Genomic DNA, 8572 nt, shown 5'->3' on the forward strand with positions numbered 1-8572 from the left:
TTGCTTAAAATAAACTTGAACGAAGCGCATGGCTATTTATAGAGCTAGATGATGGTTTGGATATTCTATTGTAGTTTGAAAATAAATTAGCATCCTCTGAAAAGATCTTTTTTTAAGGAATTGACTAGCATCTTTCTAGATGTTGGGATCGATTCTTTCCGGTCAACGCCTTTTCAGTCGAGCTCATTGCATTGAATTTGGCGAATACAGTTTATATTTTCTCTATGCGTGGATTGCACTTTGCAAGCTATCGCACGAAAGCAAATTTACCCAATTTACATTCTAAGAATAGTAAATGTAGATTTTCGTGAGTTTCCATCAGGAAAGAATTTTCTAGCCGTTTATTCTTTTAATTGATTAAAACGCAGTGACAAGTAATGTTTGGTTTGACATTTTCTCTAGTAACCTATTCGTTCTTTACATTTTACACATTTAATAGTGAGAAAGCAATTTTGCAGCGTCCATCTATAATCATTGAACTACTTATTGTACATATTTTAATTGTGCAAGCTTTTCAAATGTTCACCTTTACATACTGTTCAGAAATGAACAAAGCTAGAGACGTAAGCTTCTTGTACATGTATACTTGGATAAAATCTCTTTCACAAATCATGAAACTGATTGATAGCAATTAAAATCATCCAAATCTGAGATCAATTGCTATTAGTATATCAATATAGGGTATAATACTTAGTGTTCAAATTTCGATAAAATTTCACATTTTTATGAAATCCTTTTCATAAAAATACCAAATACATTATAAAATTTCAATATTTCTAGTGGAAGTTTGATAGCAAATTGACAATTTCCTACCATAGACGTCCGGTTAACAACGTTGGAAGTAGACAAATCATACCAAAATGGAAAACTCTCCTCACAAGGATAAATAATCTACACCTCACAATCCAAATTTGACCAAGAATCACTTATGAATCTTTGAAAAACAATTTAATTTAGTATAGATTCATGTAAAAATAATAGATTTGAGTTAAACAGAGGGTAGAATTGTCTCATTTCAAACACTAAAGAGCATAATTGGTCATTTTCCATCAAGTGGGCCAGGTCGACCCGGCCCGACCCGGCCCTCGTAACTAACCCGGCCTAGTAAGCCCTAGGGCTTTAGGGTTTCGGATCCCGGGCCGATTATTTTTTTAAAATGGGTCCGGCTAACCCGGTCCGGACCAAGCCCGATCCACGCCCGCCGGTTAATTGACCCGGCTCGGGCCCGGCCCGATTCAGGCACGCCGATTAACCGGCCCGGCCCAGATACCTTTTAAAAAAAAAATTGGGATTTTGGGCCAAACTAGCCGTTTGGATCCAAAAACGGCTATATAGCCGTTGGGCCAACGGCTAGTTTGGGGCCATTTATTAAGAAAAAAGAAAATTAACTTTAAAAGATATTTTTTAATCCCAGAATTTTTTTTATAAATACCCTACAACTTCAAATCATTTTTCACACAATTTTTCACTCTCTCAAATCTCAATTCTCAATTCTCAAATATTCAATATATTTAATTTCTTAAAGTGTTCACTTTAATTTTTTAATTTTTCGTTTACAAAGTACGAGCGAAAGTTTCTAAAGTCGCAACCTTCGGATACTTTCAAAATTTGGTATTGTCGTTCCATCTCTTATGTTTAATTTTTATTTATTGTATTAATTGTTTAATATTTAATTTTATTATATTTGTGTATTTTGAATATTTTTAGTTTAATTTAATTTATATTATGGATAAATTAAGAAACCTTGCTACTAAAGGTGTTAAATTTTCTTATCCCGGAAGCTGTAGTGGTAGTAAAAAGCGAATTACTAGCGGTAGAGGTAGTTCAAGTAGTAGATATACCCGTGTGCCTTCGCCTCCGGTACCGCTTGGCACACCTTTTGAGGAACAAATAGGTGTAAGTGCTCACGATATGTAGAGAAGCTCAGGAAAATTACAGTATAGAAGAAGAAAATGAAGTAGATGCAGTTAATTTAGACGAAGATGATGAAAATATTGCAGAGACACCCGCAGTAGGAGATGCTAACGTTAGATCTGAATCGGTTAATCTCCCTCCCCGTCCTCCCAGTGCCCCAAGACCTCGTAAAAAAACTAGTGTTGCATGGCAATTTTTTGAACGTATATCAGATATTGAGATACAATGCAATATTTGTCAACAAATATATAAGCATAGAAGTGGAGGCAAGTAAGGGGGTACGGGTACGTTAATGAGACATGTAGCTAAAGATCACAAAAGAGAGTTAAATATTGCACTAGGTGGTGGGGATGTTAGTGGGCCAACGCAAACTAGAATGGACCCAGCAATCGGTCACGTAGGGAAGAAGTATAATAAATTGAGGGACCGGGAAGAAATAGCTAAAATGGTAGCTGTGGGTTGTTTGGCTTTTAGTTTTCCTTCTTTTGATGTCTTTATTCGTTATATACAAGCAATTTATAATCCTATGTTTAACGGTATTCCTAGAACTACTTGTTGGTCTGATATTTTTAGACTTCATTCACAATATTATTTTTATTTATCAACATTGTTAAAATATATTCAATGTAGATTGTCCCTAACTTCTGATCTTGGTCGTGCTGTAAATAAAAATGATTATTTAACCGTTACTTGTCATTAGATGGATGGTAATTTCGTGATGCAGAAACGTATTCTTGCTTTTTTATATGATGAAGATCGTAAACATACTGGACAATTTATTGCTGATTCTATTGTTAAAATTGTCGGATATTATGGTATCGAAAATAAAATTTTATGTATTGCTTTTGATAATCCTTCTAACAACAAGACTGCTATAAAAAAATTAAAATCTACGCTATCTCCGCCCTTGTCTGAAATTTTTCATATTAAGCGTGCATGTCATATATAATTTAATTATAAAAGATGGTCTTGAGTTTTTTGAGCTTTATATTGAAAAAATTCATCTTGCCGTTGGTTTTATTCAAGGAAATAATGGTAAATCGAGAATTAAAGAATTTAAAGTTTAATGTCAAAAAAATGGACTTACACCGATTTAGATGCCTGAGGAAATTGATACTAGATGAAATTCTATATATGAATTTTTAAAAACTTGTTATAAATATAGAATTCCTATTAAACTAGCTTTTAACCATCATTATGGTTCATTTGCTGATTCTGCTGATTGCATGCTACATATTTCTGATTGGGTTGTAATTAATGATCTAGTTAAATTTTTCAGAAAAATTTTATATAGCTACGGTTGAGTTTTTCGGTGCTTATTATCCTACTGTTTGTAATATTTTGGCATATGTAGCCGATATTTCTGGTTTGCTCAAAGAATATAAAAATAAAGAAGGTTATAAAGAAGCTGTTGGCGCCATGTTTACGAAATTTAAAAAAAAAAATTTCCCGATTCCTCCTATTTACTTGTTTGGTGCTATGCTAAATTCATGCATGAAATATAATAATATGTGCCACTTTAGTACTCTTATTTATACTAACTTAGAAATAAATACTAACCATGATTCTGAACAAGTACAACCTGATTTGTGGACGGCTACGGCTAATGCAAAAGATTACATAGAAAAATTTTATAATCACTATGCTGGTTTATTTGATTTAGCCGTACCTACAAATATCACTCCCATTGTCGCTCCTCATCCTCCCGAGGAGTCATCATCCTCTAAAAGGCCGACACTTAGTGATTTTTCTGATTCGTTTTATGATTTAAATTATTGGAACAGTGTTGATGTGAGAACTTACACATCAACTTATCGGGAAGAGTTGAAATATTATCTTCGGACAGCACTAGAGGATCGCAGACGACGGATCAACACGTTGGATTGGTGGAGGAGTAATGAAACACAATATCCTGTGCTTTCAAGATTAGCTAGAGATATCTTGAATGTTCCAATGTCAACCGTTGCATCAGAGAGTGCCTTTAGTCAGGGACGACAACAGCTTGGAAACAATCAACACTCATTGGGAAGCAATGCAATGAATGTTTTAGTTTGCCTCAAAGATTGGATTAGAGCGGAAAGAAGAAACCAAGGAATGGAACCGGAGCCGAGCAACGACATGAAACTTGAAGAAATTATGACTTCATGGGAAAACTCAACAGAATCAAGTCCAATGCATGGTTTTGCCCCTGTTGACTTCGACTATCCTATGCAAGTTCCCGTTAATATTAACATGAATGAGTTGGAAAAAATGATGCATAATTTGTAGATTTTTCATTCATGTAAATTATAAATTTTCGATCATTTTGCAATCAATAAAATTTCCCAAATTCATTCACTCCTTAGTTCTTGTTTTTTATATTTTTTTATTTAACGATTTAAAATTTTAAATTGAATTTTTAATTTTCTAGTTTAAATTAAAAACTTACTTCTAATATATTATTAATTTACTACCAAATATTATTAATTTATTATATTAAGTAGCATATGTTTTGTATATTTGTGCATATATCTTTTATAGAAGTGTATATTTAACGTATACATGTGTATATGTTTTATAAATTAGTATATAAGTATATCTATATATATTGTAATGTATATATAATGTTGTATATTTTATAAGTAGTAGTATATATACATTGAATAGTGCGTATACATGTGTATATATCTTCTATAGAAGTGTATATTTAACGTATACATGTGTACATGTTTTATAAATTGGATATCTTCTATAGAAGCGTATATTTAATGTATACATGTGTATATATTTTATAAATTAGTATATAAGTATATCTATATATATTGTAATGTATATATAATGTAGTATATTTTATAAGTAGTAGTATATATACATTGAATGGTGCGTATACACGTGTATATATCTTCTATAGAAGTGTATATTTAACGTATACAACAACAACAACAAACCCAGTGTATTCCCACTTAGTGGGGTCTGGGGGGGGTAAGATGTACGCAGTCCATACCTCTACCTCTGATGAAGTAGAAAGGCTGTTTCCGAAAGACCCCCGGCTCAAGTCACGAGATATCACACAAACACATAGTACAGCACAGAAGCAGATGACATAACATAGTTACGGCACCCATAAGGAATATAAAACAGAGTAAAGCAGGAATGCAGGAATATAAAGCAGAGGAAAGCACACATATTCGTAATAAACATGGAACACGGAACACGGAACATTGAATACGGAATCATAACAGGAATACACCCCCACCAATTAATTCCCTACACTAGCGACCCGAACTGGCCCTAATCCTCTGCCGTAATTCGCATCTTCCAGACCTTCCTATCTAGGGTCATGTCCTCGGTGAGCTGTAACTGTTCCATGTCCTGCCTAATCACCTCACCCCAGTACTTCTTCGGTCTACCCCTACCCCGTCTAAAACCATCCAACGCTAGCCTCTCACACCTACGGACCGGGGCATCCATGCCCCTCCTCTTCACGTGTCCGAACCATCTCAATCGTACTTTTCGCATCTTACACTCCACTGAAGTCACACCAACCTTCTCCCGAATAGTCTCATTCCGAACTCTATCCCCTCGGGTCAGTCCACACATCCAGCGCAACATCCGCATTTCTGCCACCTTCATTCTTTGGATGTGGGAGTTCTTAACTGGCCAACACTCCGCTCCATACAGCAAGGCCGGACGGACTACCACCCTATAGAATTTGCCTTTAAGCTTGGGCGGCACCTTCTTATCACACAGCATCCCCGATGCGAGTTTCCACTTCATCCATCCCGCCCCAATACGGTGCGAGACATCCTCGTCAATCTCACCGTTACTCTGGATCACGGACCCGAGATACTTGAACTTATCCCTCTTCCCTACCTCCTGTGCTTCTAGCCTCACTACTACCTCATTCTCCCGCCTCACGTCATTAAACTTACATTCCACATACTCTGTCTTGGTTCTGCTCACCCTGAACCCTTTAGACTCCAGAGTTTGCCTCCACAACTCTAATTTGTCATTCACACCCCCTCGAGTCTTATCTATCAGGACTACATCGTCTGCAAAAAGCATACACCACGGCACCTCCCCTTGGATACGCCGCGTCAACACATCCATTACTAACGCAAACAAAAAGGGACTAAGAGTAGATCCCTGATGCAATCCTGTCAGGACAGTGAAATGCTCTGAGTCTCCTCCCGCCGTCCTCACCTGGGTTTTCGCTCCCTCATACATATCCTTAATTACTCTGATATATGCCTGCGGTACTCCACTCACCTCCAAGTATCTCCAAAGCACTTCCCTGGGGACTTTGTCGTACGCCTTTTCCAGGTCGATGAACACCATGTGCAGATCCTTCTTCCTCTCCCTATACAGCTCCACCAACCTCCGTACCAGGTGGATTGCCTCCGTCGTCGAGCGGCCGGGCATAAATCCGAACTGGTTTTCCGAAATAGACACTATCCGTCTCAGCCTCACCTCGACTACTCTCTCCCAGATCTTCATAGAGTGACTCAGTAACTTAATCCCCCTATAGTTATTGCAACACTGAATGTCCCCCTTATTCTTATAGAGGGGGATCATGGTACTCCACCTCCACGCCTCGGGCATCTTTGCCGTCCTGAAAATTTCATTGAACAATGCAGTCAACCACCTTACACCAGCCTCTCCAACGAACTTCCAAAACTCCACCGGTATCTCATCCGGCCCCGTCGCCCTACCCCTTCGCATCCTGCGGACTGCCTGTCTAACCTCGTCTACCTTAAAACGTCTACAATAGCTAAAATCCCGACACTCCCCTGAGTGCTCCAGTTCCCCTAACACAATAGCTCTGTCCCCCTCGTCATTCAAGAGCCTATGAAAGTACGACTGCCATCTCTTCTTTATGTGGCCGTCCTCCACCAACACTCTACCGTCCTCCCCCTTAATGCACCTCACCTGATCGAGGTCACGACCCTTCCTCTCCCTAGCCTTAGCGAGTCGGAACAACTTCTTCTCCCCTCCTTTCCCCTGTAACCCTGCATACAAGCTCTCAAAAGCGGCCGTCTTAGCTGCCGTGACCGCTGACTTCGCCTCCTTCCTCGCTAGCTTGTACTCTTTCCTGTTTACCCGCTTCTCTTCTTCGTCCTTACTTTCCACCAACTTAGCATACGCCTCTTTCTTGGTCTCCACTTTCTTCCCCACCTCTTCATTCCACCACCAATCCCCCCGATGATGTCCGGCCCGGCCCCTAGAAACACCCAACACCTCCCTTGCATTCTCCCTGATGCACGTTGCCGCCCTGTCCCACATATTATCCACATCCCCCCTACACTCCCACACCCCCATTCCCGCCAACCTCTCCCCTATCTCCCACGCATTCACTGGCGTCAAACCGCCCCACTTAATTCTCGGTCTACACTCCTTACTCCTCCTCTTTCTATTCTTCTTTATACCCAAATCCATAACCAAGAGCCTATGTTGGGTCGAAAGATTCTCACTCGGGATGACTTTACAGTCTTTACACAATGCCCTATCCCCTTTCCTAAGCAACAAAAAGTCAATCTGGGTCCTGGCTATCGCGCTCCGAAAAGTGATCAGGTGCTCGTCCTTCTTCGGGAAGCCCGAGTTCACCACCACCAGTCCAAACGCCCTCGCAAACTCCAATAGGGTCGCCCCCTCTTCATTTCTCTCCCCAAAATCAAAACCACCATGCACATCCCCAAAGCCTCCCGGTAGCGCCCCGATGTGCCCGTTGAAATCCCCTGCTACAACAATCTTCTCCGAACTGGGCACGCCTCTCACCACGTCCTCCAAAGCCTCCTAGAACCGCATCTTCTCCTCCCCCTCCGATACCACATGCGGCGCATAGGCACTACACACGTTCAGGGTAAACCCCCAAATGACCAACTTAATAGTCATCAACCTATCGTTGATCCTCTTCACCTCCACTACCTGACCTCTAAGCTCTTCATCTACCAAGATGCCAACTCCATTCCTACGCCTGTCGCTCCCAGAGTACCACAACTTGTAACCGTCCACATCCCTAGCCTTAGACCCTACCCACTTGGTCTCTTGGACACACGCAAGGTTGATCCTTCTCTTCCTAAGAATCTTCACCAGCTCTATGGACTTCCCCTGAAGGGTCCCTATATTCCAAGACCCAACCCTCAGCCTACCGTCGCTATCCACGCGCCCCCCACTACCCCCCCCTCGGCCAAACCTTGGCCTCCCACCCACTCCCGCTCTCTCCCCATCTCCCGCCCCCGCCACAGCCCCACGCCCCAACCCCCTCGGACATGACCCTAACCACCCATTACCACCCACAGCCACAACTACACGAAAAAAATAAGAAAATATAAGGATATACCCGGTGGCAATATCAAAGCAGCAGCAAGGAGATACAAGGCACACACACGTTCAAAGGACTACTCCCGAAGCAAAACTAAGAAGCGACCACAGCAACAGCAACAACCGACAACAGACAATGTTCACAAATCCCACGCAAGTCAAGGTACACGGGCTACTACGAGCATAGTACTAAGAATGGAATATGAAATAATGAACTAAAATGCAATATGAAATAACGAAATAACAAAGGTTAGAAGTCACCGGATTTCGCTTGGGGCTGCGGCTGCTGGAGACGGCGTGGCGGGTGCAGGCGGAGTCTCGGCCTGTTGGAGACCAAGTTGGCGGCTGGAGACCGGGC

The sequence above is a fragment of the Capsicum annuum genome, chromosome 3, assembly GCF_002878395.1.
Source record: "Capsicum annuum cultivar UCD-10X-F1 chromosome 3, UCD10Xv1.1, whole genome shotgun sequence".
In the NCBI taxonomy this organism is placed as follows: domain Eukaryota; kingdom Viridiplantae; phylum Streptophyta; class Magnoliopsida; order Solanales; family Solanaceae; genus Capsicum; species Capsicum annuum.